Source organism: Perognathus longimembris, chromosome 22 (genome assembly GCF_023159225.1).
Source record: "Perognathus longimembris pacificus isolate PPM17 chromosome 22, ASM2315922v1, whole genome shotgun sequence".
Taxonomy (NCBI): Eukaryota; Metazoa; Chordata; class Mammalia; order Rodentia; family Heteromyidae; genus Perognathus; species Perognathus longimembris.
Window position 1 is genome coordinate 20,128,763 of NC_063182.1, and position 13,288 is coordinate 20,142,050.

The 13,288-nt window shown below is 45.5% G+C and overlaps 2 pseudogenes; both read left to right on the top strand.

Moving 5' to 3' along the window:
- The first annotated feature begins 4,460 nt into the window (after positions 1-4,460).
- On the top strand, positions 4,461-4,581 carry LOC125340254 (annotated as a pseudogene).
- A 6,973-nt stretch (positions 4,582-11,554) lies between these two features.
- On the top strand, positions 11,555-13,288 carry LOC125340021 (annotated as a pseudogene).

Consider the following 13,288-nt stretch of genomic DNA (forward strand, 5'->3'; position numbering starts at 1 on the left):
GTCATTATTTCTGATAGAGGCATAAAATTCCATTGTGTATATGTACCACATTTTCCTGATCCATTCATCTACTGAGGGGTATCTGGGTTGGTTCCATATTATAGCTATGACAAATTGTGGCAGCACTGCTTTTTTTGGCATTCTATGGCCTCCTTTACCAGGGCTTGCTTCTGTAGCAAGGCATTTTAGGATGATACCAAATAGTTTTTGGTTGAAGAAAGCTGTGTGGGGGATCCCCTGGAGCTAAATTGAGCCCACCCAGTACTTCACTCGAGTCTTTCGCCCTATTTTGAGTAGAGAATTTCACTTTAAAGTGAGAAATTCTCACTTTGCATTTTCAGTACATTCAGCTGGGGAAAGAAGGTGGTTACCTGATCTCTTAGCCCACCAGGTGGCCAGACTGACTTTTGCCAATTTAAACCACGAGCCATTTACAATTTCAATTTATTCAGAGGCTGAGATTTGCCAACAGGTTGAACCAGGCCCTAAGCAGACTGTACCCTTCCAATTGCCCCATTACAGCCATTCCTGGTCCAATGATATGAATAAAAACATCATTATCCACTTGAGTTGGATTAATGAGGCTTCTCTATCTTCTATTATTATATCACTTTAAAATATTGTATTTTCATTTGGCTTATCAAATTTTGGAGGTCAGAAGGCAACTTCCCAAAAATATCTCACTTTCCCACAAATGTACTTTGAGCAGAATTGAAACAAAACCACATTTCGGAGACGCTGTCTGGGCTGGGAGTGGAAATTAATGGCAGGATTAGTGCCTGTAAATCCCAAAGTCCTGGATTCTTCAACACTGAAGAGAGGGAGCAGCTGTAGGAGAGGGAGAATGGGCGGGGAAGGAAAGTGGGGACGGCATAGAGAGGAAGAGGGGAGGAGGAGAAGTAGGTTCAAACACAAGCCAAAAGTCAGAGCAAGGAATTAGCTCAGGGGTAGAGCACTTGCATAGAATTCCTGAGGCTCAGGGTTCGATTCCTCAGTTAGAACTAGAGCTAGGCAGGGGAGGGGAATGGGCCAAGGGGGCCAAGAGGGCCCTTAAGTACTTACAAGAACACGTATTATTAAAAACTTTACAACACTTTACAAAACGTTCAGGGGTAATTGTAGGTTTATTCATTGCTGGTTCTTGTGCTGAGAGTGAGTGATGGCAAGACTTCCAGTAACCTTGTTTTTTACTGGTAGATGAGTGGGTTCATGATGGCATTTGGCTCAGGAAACCTGGCCATTAACTGGTCATTTGGCTTTGAACAAACGGTGTCTCTCCTTCTCTCTCACTTTAAGTTTACCATCTTTAAGCTAAAGTGAAACTGAAAGAAAAAGGGGCAGCAGAAAGGTCATAGCTACATAAATGCCTAGGAGAAAGGATCACTTGTTACTGCCTTGATTCCTAATGTACCAGTGGGTCCTGCATGGCAAGTGCTTGTGAATCTAAGCTAGGCACCTCTGAGCTGGACCCCTTCCCCCAGGATGATGGAGATGGGTATTCATGAGCAATTCTGTCTTAAGCAGGGGATTTAGCCATGTCACTCATCACCTAAGCCTTTTGTCTAGGGAGTGTTATTCAGAGCACTGTCTTCAGTCAAACACCTCTTTGGATTTCATTCTAAGCACATAGAAAATTTTCCTCTTCCCCAAACACTGGCAACACATGGTAAAGAATAATGGAAGCTAGGAGCCATGGTTCATATCTGTAATCTCTTCAGGAAACAAACCAGGAAGATCTCAGTTTGAGGCCCATCTAGGAATAAAGACCCTATCTCAACCAATAGTTGCCTGCAGAGACATACACTTGTCATCTCAGCAATCCAGAAAGCTGAGATCAAAGCCAGCTAGCTTCAAGCCAGCCTGGGCTTGTAAGACTCACCAACTCAATGGATAAAGATGAGTGTGGTATGGTAACCACTGACCATCCGACCTAGAGCAGGAAACAAAAAATGGATGGCAATCCAAACCAATATATGCAAAAAGAACCCCCACTATCCCCACCCCTACCATAATCTCAAATAAACCAAGCAAAAAGAACTGGAGGCAGAGCTCAGAGTTCCCAGCTGGAAAGCACAAAGCCTTGAGTTTAAACCCCAGTTTAAACCCTGAGTTTAAGGCAAAAAAAAAAAAATGGAATCTTTTGAGTACATGTTCAGTTAACACTTTGAACCTGCATCTAATGGTGACCAGAAATAGTTTTCTCTCACATTAACATTTACTTCTCTTTACTTGATTTACAATGGCAATATTACAATGGGAAAAATAGCAACAATAGCAGTAATGACTTCCTAAGTAAATTAGATGCTTAACATAACTCACTGTTAAATGTGATTGATCTTTTAAGCCTCTGGAAGAATCACTGTATCAAATTCTAAAAGTTCCCTTTCATTCTTAGCCTGACAAAATTTATCTATAATTAAATGCTTGCAAATGTTTTTTATGGTAAGAGATAATGTGAGTCTTTGTCTTACACATGTTAATGCAATGAGGTATTGATTGGTCCCCACACACCACCTATTGATCAGCTCTTGCACTTCTAGAGACAAATCATACTCTGTCCCTATACCATATGCCTTTAACTCTTTGCTATATTAGATTTTTCCCAAGATTTTTGGACTCCTGGCATCTGTTAACTAGTGACATTGACATAGCTTGATCTTTTCTCTCATATCAAGACTATGCTACTTGCATAAAATAGGATGTGTTTCCTTTCATTTAGGCATTTTCTTTACATATCCTTTGATCAGTCAGAATCCAAATCAGGAGAACAAAGTACTTCAGCTATAAAGGGAAATGGATTCTGGGTGACCAGCTATTCTAAGGAGGAGGATTCTGGGAGTCCAGCAGGGTGTAGACATAAACTGAGAAAGGTCCCCTGTGGCCTCTCATACAGTGTTAGGAAGTGCAGAAATTGAAACCAAGGAAACTGAGGGAGCCAGTCTATTCAAAACAGACAGGAAGAAGGAGTCCCTGGCCTCCCCCATTTTACTTCCCAACCACCCTACCATCAGGCCTTTCATTGACCAAACCCAGGAGGACCAGGAGGAGGAGTCTGGAAGAGACAGGCCTGCAAGTATGAGGGTCAACAGCATGGAAACCTGAAGAATAGACAGGTAAAGTCTGCCGAGCCAGCCAGCAGCGAAGAGGGAATCCTGATTGAGGGGGCAATGATTAAAGAAAAAGAAAAATGCAAGACAAGAGAAAAAGGACAAGAGGCAAAAGATGGTGTTCAGGAGGTCTGCATCTCGAGATTGTAACTCAAGACTGCAGCCATGTTTTATTCTTAACTTCCAGCTTATATGCAGTTTGACAACCAGGAAATAGCATAGGACTAACTAAGGTTTAAGAAAACAGGAAGGCCCTGAAATTGGTAAATAACAACAGGCAGTAAAACAAGATTTGGTTGAATGGTTTACATAAAACAGACTCTTGTGGACATAATAAAACATCTCAGGATTAGTACTGCCCTTCAAGTAAACCATGTCCTTGCATGTCCTTGAGATAACAACATAGCCAGAGGTTAGGATGAACTTTGTTGTTGGCTCCCTAAGCCATGACTTTGCACGCCCTTGAGAGTATAGCCAGAAGTCAGAGTGAATTTCGCTGTTGGCTCTCTACAGTAAAGGGGAAAACAAGGAGCAGATGCCTACATCGGTGAGATCCCAGGTTGTTTTGTTACATACTTGATTGTGTCAAGAATGTGGCACTTGTAGTTGGTTATTTGTGGTGAACATCCAGGTATTTGCTGAGCGAGTGGACCTACGGCTGACTAGAAACTACCCAGCCATGTTACCAGCCATGTGTGAAATATACACTCCCACCAGTGCTGTCTGAAACCTCTCACAGCCCATCCTTCCTGAAGGATCTTCTGTCCACATCTGCAGACGCTCTTCCTTTCTTCCACCTTGTTTGTTACCCTGCAGTCAACCTGGGCTCTGGTTTGTTCTGATCTATGTGGGAGGGTAGTTAGACTATTCTTCTCTTGTCTCTATGGGACATACTACAGTTTCCTGCTCTGGATCACTCCACTGTCCGATGTGTTTTTCCTTCACATGGCTAACATTGTGAGTAATCCCTTTCCACATTAGCCTTTTGTATAGAGACTTAGACCAACAGAGTCAACCAATCTGTGCCTTTTAAATTAAGATGTTTTCTATGACTCACCATTATATGTGAATGATTTTATCACACAAGAGATAACCTTAAGTTCCATACCTGGATCATTAGTGTCTTGTTCACTGGTTGCCTGTGTAAAAGTCTACTTATAACTTGCCTGTTATCTCTTATAGTGGTTCAGTATGTAATCTAAATAAGTGTAATAATACAGTGCAGAGATGGGGATGTAGCTCAGCAGCAGTGTGTCCACTCAGCAGGCACAAAACTCTGAACTCTCTACCTCAGCACTGCAAAAAAAATCCTTCTGTATGACACAAAGATTTTTTTTTGCCTCATTAATGACATGTCCTCTGTATTCTGATAAAAATTAAGAATTGTACAGAGAGGTGCAAACAGTAAATCCTCTTTTGCAACCCAGAACTCACTGCTGAATATGAGATTCTGGTACATGTAAGAAAGAATACTATTCCTACAACAGTTGGCATTGTGAGGGTTTGTTAACTCATACAGGTTGTCTCTATGAATAAAGGTGATGTAAAAGCCAAAAAATTTAAGAATTTATCTAATGATATGCTCCTCTGACACACCAAAGGATTGTTTTCAATCTTGCCCTAAACTTTCTAATTTCACAGAACAGGAGCTACTTTATTCTCATATCCATGTCTTGAAAGTTTAATTGATACCGTTTATATGAAGTAGTATTGTTGTGCCAAGTTGCAAGACCACCCCCAAGAAGACCACCGAGATTCAGACACTCCAAAATGCAAAAGCAAGGCAAGGCTTTATTTAACGAGCTGCCAACTCGGGCCTCGTCCTACCCACCGACGCAGCGGAGGTTAGGAGGAAGCCCCGAGCTGTGATTACACAGGGCTTATAAAGGCAAAGAACAAGGTTACAACAATCAGCTGTGCAAGCAAGATTAGAACACAGGTACAAATCTGATTGGCTCAGGGTTCGATTCTAAAATGGGGTTCACGTGGTGGGGCCTGACTTCAAAGTCTGGCACCTCATTTCCCCCTTTTTCTTTTTGGTACCTTGGGAGCCAATCATGGCTCCATTCTGTCCATTTCAATGGCTTGCATGTCTAGGGGTTGATATAGAGGTAAGGCATGGGCCAGTAGGGCCTAATGTAGTAACCAAAGGGCCTGTCACCATTTCTTACAAGAATAGTCTCTGTACCTCTGTTTTGCATACCTCTAGTTTATCCTGCCTCATCTTCCCAAAAACAACTCTGGTCCCTTGATTTTAAAAGGGGGGCTGATGGGTGAAGATCATCCATCTTCTGTAACTTCTTCAGGCTGACTCAGGGGCGTAGACCTTACCTAGCCAGGAACCTATAACCTTAGTCTACTTTTCCAAGGGACTGCAGGATTGCTGCAAACTGAAAATTAACTTTCAGCTATACAGACTTACCATTAGCTCTATAGTGTTTAGTATCCAAATGTAAGCAACAAAATAATACATAAACTTCTCAACTGTGCTCTAAGGGTCGGGTGGCTATACCCGTATTCCTGAGCAAGCTCAAAACTACCTAAAATAAGGGGGTCACCTCACTTTGGAGTGAGCTGCCAAAATGACATCAACACTAGCCAGGGTAGTAAGGAAAGAAGGCAAAAAGAAAATTATAACAATATTCAGTCTAACTTTCTTTTCTTGAGGCGAAGGCGAAGCGGCTGAGTTGGGTGCTTGGAGACCTCCCATGTTCCATCACTTTTGTCCCAGGAGGAGTGACTTTCGACTTGGACTCAGGGCCTGAGTGCTGTCCCTCAGCTCTCCAGCTCAAGACTAGCACCGTACCACTTTTGAGCTCCACACCACTCCGTTCCCAGCACTCTGCTGGCTGATTACAGACAAGTCTCTCACAGGGACCTTTCTTTGCCCGGGCTGGCTTCGAACCGCAGATTCAGATCAATGAGTCTTATAAGGGGCCACTTTACTCCAATTATAAGCAACAAGGTGGTCCACACAGAAGTAGTTTTTAAGCATGCTCTCTTACCTGGAACCTATTAAGGGTCAGTATTAGATCTTGACAAACTTATAGGAATCACCTGTGCTTCTCTGTGGGCCTGCTGGAAACTGTTACAAAAAAACCTACAAAGAAGCTGGAATGGCAATTAAACATTTTGGTAGCCATAATTCTCCTTTTCTCACTTTGCAATAAAACAATTAATACAAAAGGAGGAAAACACACAGGCCTAAGAAAAGCTACGAGTTGGAGATCTCCCAAGCTGGCCCACAACCTCCTACAAGGGTGCAGAAGGAATGGACCCGAGTTGGCCCACAACCTCCTGCAAGGGTGCAGAAGGAGTGGACCCGAGTTACGAGTTGGAGATCTCCCAAGTTGGCCCACAACCTCCTGCCAGGGTACGGGAGGAGTGGACCCAAGTTGGCCCACAACCTCCTGCCAGATAAGCAGAAGGAGCAGACCCAAGTACAAGGTGGGCGGGTTGAGTCTCGTTTAGGAGGTCCTCCTGGTCAGTTCCGGCCCAAAACCAAACTGACTCGCGCCCTACAAGCAAAAGCAAAACAGACAAATTACAGGACAAGACAAATGAACAGTGCTGTTTTCTTACCTTCGGAGTCTGGGATCTCGGGGTCTCTGGGGCTATCCCGGACGAAACCCCAAATGTTGTGCCAAGTTGCAAGACCACCCCCAAGAAGACCACCGAGATTCAGACACTCCAAAATGCAAAAGCAAGGCAAGGCTTTATTTAACGAGCTGCCAACTCGGGCCTCGTCCTACCCACCGACGCAGCGGAGGTTAGGAGGAAGCCCCGAGCTGTGATTACACAGGGCTTATAAAGGCAAAGAACAAGGTTACAACAATCAGCTGTGCAAGCAAGATTAGAACACAGGTACAAATCTGATTGGCTCAGGGTTCGATTCTAAAATGGGGTTCACGTGGTGGGGCCTGACTTCAAAGTCTGGCACCTCAGTATCTGTATTGGAATCCCCTTCCATATATGAATGATCTGTTAGTGATTCATATGCCACTGCTCAGCAGAACAGGGCAGGAGCAGGGATGTGTGTGAGTTCAGATTTATTTGAATCTCTTCAGGGTTCTTCTGTGCCATTTCATCCACCATTTTGGTGGTACATGCATTGCTTGATTTCAGTTGATCTTGATACTCTTTATCCCATATAACTTCTAGAACAAATTGAATTACTAGGGGATGCAAAGCCTCTGGAACCTGGGATTGTATTGATTCTCTAGGACCCTGTGCTTGACATTCAGCATGTGTTCTTGGAGGTTAGAAAATCGGTAGCTTTCATTTTTTTGAAAGTCCTCAGCCTTCCTATCGCCTTGTTGTAATATAGTCCCTGACTTAAAATAGCTGATTTTTTTTTTATTTTTATCATGGTGTGGAAGTAATAACCTTATTTTTCTACTATATTTCAAGTTTTGGTCTTTTCCAAAACTGATAGGTAGCACTGTATTCTCCTGTTTCTGGAGGGAGACTGAGCTGTATCTCCCAGACATTTGATTGATCATTTCTCTTTACAGTAGGGCATCCTGTCTGTTAACTTCTGAGCACCAGCTCCTAGGAGCTGTAAAGACTGAGAAACATTACTTATCCTCAGAAAGGGTTACCTGTGTGAAGTGAGCCATTGAGGCAGAGGCTGAATTGGGTCTTGAGTTTTTGTTGCTCCTGTAACTACACTGCTTTCCATCTCTCCCAAGGCGTCTGGATTTTATGTTGTGCCTGGCTCTTGTGGATCTAACATCTTGTTGTTGTTGTTTTCACAGAAACTCAGACATCATAATATTAATAAGGAATTTTTTGTGTCTGCTTGTTGTTCATGGGTGCCAGGGTCAGAATACAGGAAAGCAAAAAGGGCAGGTAGGGGGAATAGAGCGAAAGAAAGAATTGCCTGCTACAGGAATGCAGAGAAGAATGGGGGTGGAGTCTTTGTGCCTGGCCTCCAGCTGCATTGCCTTCTGCCGGGAGCCAAAACAGCTGTCAGGATGTAACATAAAGAAACTATAAAACTTAACTGATAAGAAGATCTGGCACTGTTTGTCATGCTCTAACAAGAAGACACTATAAGTCTTAGCTGATAAGAATGTTTGATGCTTTTACAACCTTGCCTGTTAAGCCTAACATCTTGTCTAGTTTTAATTAACAACCTTGTAAACTTTACCCAGTCCCTGTCCTGAGAAAGACCATCCCATGGTTCTGTAACCTAGCAACCTAATGACCCTGTCTACGTGAGTTACCCTTTGCTGATTACTATATAAGCTGCCCTGCGAAAATAAAGTTTGAGACCTTGATCAGAATCCTGTCTTGGTCTCCCTCCTTGTGTCAGGTTTGTCTCTCATTCAGGTCAATTCCCCCTCGGGCTCCTGTTGACGAAACCTCGTGGGCTGGGGCAGCCTTCCGCCCTGATATTTCTCTTGTCATTCATCTTTCTCAGGCCCAGCTAATGAAAGGCCTTGACCAAGAACCTGAGTGCAAAGTCCACTTGTGCCTTAGTAAGGAGGGGGCAGTGATTGCAAGCTTGAGCCACTTGCCAATCTTTAAGAATTTCTTCACATTTTTCCAGATTTTTTTTCTAAGCCACCTTAATGGCTACCTGAATGTGCTATGTTAAGGGTATTTGAAATTTGATTTGCCTCACATGATCCAACTCTTTGGACAGCAGCTCAGAAACCTCAAGGAAACAGCTTACTTGTGCTTGGGCATTTATGATAAAAGGCATTGTGAAGAGTACAGACAAAGAGGCAGATGGGAGAGATGCACAGGGTGAGGCACATGGGAAGACAGATGGAGCTTCCGTGCCCCATCTTATATGGCAATTCTGGCAAAGCAGGAATATATTTGGCTATCTGGAGGCTAGCTAATCCAGTCCTGTTTGCATCACTCTTGTCTCTTATCAGCATGAGTGATTATACCATTGCCCATCAGTGATCCACTTGACCTTCAGCCTCTATTTCCCACCTTGAGATTAGGGCATGGGGAAGGAGACAGAATTAACAGGCCTCTAACTATGCCTTGGTCTTTCTAGTGTCCAGTCCCTATCCATGAGATATTTATTACTGCACAAAAGATACTGATCATTCTGCCATCTGTGTCTACAGAGCTGCATGCCAGGAATAAATGAAGAGAAAATATATTGGACACTAACACGGGCATGCACTGTTGTTTCTTTAGCTAGGACTTCTTCCAGTGAAGATCAGTGAGTTCATTGAGCTGCTGCTGTGTCATCTAAATGTGATCAGGATGAATGGTTTCTGCTGCAGCAAGGCACAACATCCACAGGTTTATTTCTCACATTTCAAGCCCTCAATGGGTTGACTGGCATATTCCTGTCTTCATCTTCCAGGGGGCCTGGACTGGCGAAATAACCACTGCTTTGAACTTGGGAAGTGATAAGGGCAGGAAGAAAGCATCCTTGTATTATCATCTTTAAGTAATTGTACAAAGGGATTTCCATCCAACCTGGTGGTTTGTGAGTGTAATGTGTCTTGATCAAGGTCACCGCTCCTTCTCACAATTCTCCCCCTTACCTTCCAGCAAAACTATGTGCTCAGCCTTGCCAAGAAATACACTCTTTCCAGCCATTTTCACTCATTGTGTGCTGGCTGAATTGGTTATATGACCCACCAACCACAATACACCAAGGAAGACAGTCTTTTTCTGTGTCTAGAATGGTAAAGGTGGGTTAGTATTAGTAAACAGCATTATTAATGGCCACAATAGGCATCTCCATGAAACTCACACCCAGATTTTTTGGGGGGATTCTTGTGTACGTTGATATCCCTGGGTAGCAAATCATCTGTATTAGCATCAGCGAAGCAATGTGGATCTAGAAACTGTGACACATGCTATATTCTAGCAACATCACTCTTGTTTAGGAAGTGCTATCACTGTATTAGACAACATGGGCCTAGGGGCATGGTATCCACAGGTCTTCTGGAATTATGCCATTCAACAGAGTAGAAAAGATGAGACATAAAGTTGGGAGTAAATGCACAGGGGCTAGAAAAATCCACTCCCTTTCAGTGTAAAAACATCACAGACAACAGCCATTGCAAAGGAGGTCACTCTCTCTATTCTGCCTGTTTGCTGGGTAGTGTGAAGTCAGGCAGTCGAGATTGTCTTTCCCCCCTGTCTCCCAAGCCTTGGTCTAAGTCAGCACATATACACCAATCACTGCCAGAAATACTAAAAACACTGGAAAGGTATTCCAGCTTCTCTTCCCACATGCCACCCTCCTGGTGGTAGCTCTTGGCCTGATGTGCCTGATGAGAAATCACTGAGGATGGAAGCCCTGGTGATGTTGCTGTCAGATGCCCGCACCCCAGGATGGAAGGGGGCGGGGACATGGGTAGAGCACTGGACAGAGAACACAATACAGTGAGACTGTGAGGGGGGTGAGGGAACAGAAGAAAATGATGGCCTTTACTTGCCCTTGAATTTTGATTTTCTCCCAGAGAAAAGGAGGGTGTTTCCTTTTCCCTTGGCAACAAAGTAGAAAAGTGTTGGTTACTGGAACTTAAAGTCCTGAGGGGAAATCAGAGGAGGGGTGGCTCAGGAGGTCCCCATATGGCGAGCTTAATGGTGGGCACTGGGTTCCTTGAATGTCTACTGCCTCTTGTGATCCATGTCTTTCTAGAAGGTTGGGGATGATTTGAAAAATAAAATGGAGGAGGTGGGGTGTGTGTTATTCTATCCATTGCAGAAGCTTCTAAAGCCAAGAACAGAGCTACTCATTTCCCAGTTTTAGGAATTTTTGTTTTTTAAAAAAAATAAGCAGTAGGGCGCCGCGTGGGGCCCGCGTCCAGCATGGCGAGGGTGGCGGCGGCCGCGTTGGCGTCCGCGGGCCGCGGCGGGAGCAGCATCAGCCCGGGCCGCTCCAGCTCCCTGTAGATTCCCCGGGAAGCTGCCCGCCCTCCCGCTCTCCTTCTGGCGGCCCCGCGCCCCGCGCCCCACGCCCGCTTCCCAGACGCGTGCGGTTGTAATTGTTACTGTTATCTTCCCTCTGCGTTCCTCCTCCTCCTCGTGTGGGGGCCGGGCCGCTGCTGACCCCCCCACCCCCTACCCCCCGCCCCGGGCTCCGCCGGGAGGGAGGCGCCTCCGCGGCGGGACGTGCCGCTGGGGCGCAGGCCGCTCGCCCGCCGAGCCGCGGGCCGAGCCTGAGCGCGCACGCCGGGGCCGCCGGGGCCTCGGGGGCCGCGTCTCCCCAACCCCCGGACCCGCCGGACCCGCCGACCTCGGGCGAGGAGCGAGGGCGCCCCGGGCCCATGTGCGGGAACGCCGTCCCCGCCCCACGAGCCCGCGCGGACCCTGGTGCCTCCCCGGGCCGGCAGCTCCGTGGCCACGCCACCCCGGGCCCTGCCGCCCGCCGCTGGCCATTGATCCTCCGTTGCCGCCGGGCGCCTCCCAGGACGTTGAATCGGGCGCTGGTGTCGCACCCGGAGCCCGAGGTGACCGTGATGAACCCGGTGAACGCGACTGCGCTCTACATCTCCGCGAGGCGCCACGTGCTCAACTACGACCCCGGGGACCCCAAGGCCTTCACCGAGATCAACTGGCTGCTGCCCCACTTCCGGCAGTCCCTCTCATGCTGCGTGTGGGGACATCTGCTACAAGATCCTATTGCACCTACCAACTCTACCTGCCAATGCTATGCCTACAAAACTTGTAAAGGAAAGAAAATGATGATGAAACCTTCATGTAGCTGGTGCAAAGACTATGAGCAATTTGAGAAAAACAAGCAGTTAAGCATCTTAGTGAACTGTTACAAAAAACTGTGTGAATACATAACCCAGACTACACTGGCACGGGATATAATTGAAGCAGTCGACTGCTCTTCTGATATTTTGGCTTTGCTTAATGATGGATCGTTGTTCTGTGAGGAGACAGAAAAGCCGTCTGATTCCTCCTTTACTTTGTGTTTGACACATTCTCCTTTACCATCGACCTCAGAAGTCATGACTAATCCTCAAGCTAGTTTGTCTCCAATGTCTGAGAGCACCCTCAGCATTGCTATTGGCAGTTCTGTTATCAATGGTTTGCCTACTTACAATGGGCTCTCAATAGATAGATTTGGTATCAATATTCCTTCGTCTGAAAATGCAAATACTATTGATGTATGTAATACTGTTGACATAAAAACTGAGAACCTGTCAGACAGCCTGCCGCCTGTCTGTGACACAGTAGCCACGGATCTGTTTTCCACCGGCATTGATATCTGCAGTTTCAGTGAAGATATAAAACCTGGTGACTCCCTCTTACTGAGTGTGGAAGAAGTACTCTGCAACTTGGAAACTGTCTCAAATACAGAGGTCTGTTGTCCTAATTTGCAGCCAAACTTGGAAGCCACTGTATCCAATGGACCCTTTCTGCAGCTTTCTTCCCAGTCTCTTAGCCATAATGATTTTATGTCCACCAGTCCGGCACTTCATGGGTTATCATGTACAGCAGCAACTCCCAAGGTAGCAATATTGAACAGAAAACGGTCCCGATCAGAAATCAACAGTGAAAAAGTTCAGCCACTTCCAATTTCTACCATTATCTGGGGCCCAACACTGGGGGCATCTGCTCCAGTGACAGTGAAATGAGAGAGTAAAATTTCTCTTCAACCTATAGCAACTGTTCCCAATGGAGGCACCACACCCAAAATCAGTAAAACTGTACTTCTATCTACTAAAAGCATGAAGAAGAGTCACGAACATGGATCCAAGAAGTCTCACTCTAAAACCAAGCCGGGTATTCTAAAGAAAGACAAAGCAGTAAAGGAAAAGATTCCCAGTCATCACTTTATACCAGAAAGTCCTACCAAGACTGTGTACAAAAAGCCCCAGGAGAAGAAAGGGTGTAAGTGTGGTCGTGCTACTCAGAACCCAAGTGTTCTTACATGCCGTGGCCAGCGCTGCTCTTGCTACTCTAACCGGAAAGCCTGCTTAGACTGTATGTGTCGAGGCTGCCAAAACTCCTATATGGCCAATGAGGAAAAGAAGCTGGAGGCATTTGCAGTGCCAGAAAAGGCCTTGGAGCAGACCAGGCTCACTTAGGGCATTAATGTGACTAGCATTGCTGTGTGTAACGCTAGTACCAGCACCAGTGTAATTAATGTCACAGGGTCCCCAGTAATGACGTTTTTAGCTGCCAGTACACATGATGATAAAAGTTTGGATGAAGCTATAGACATGAGATGCGACTGTTAA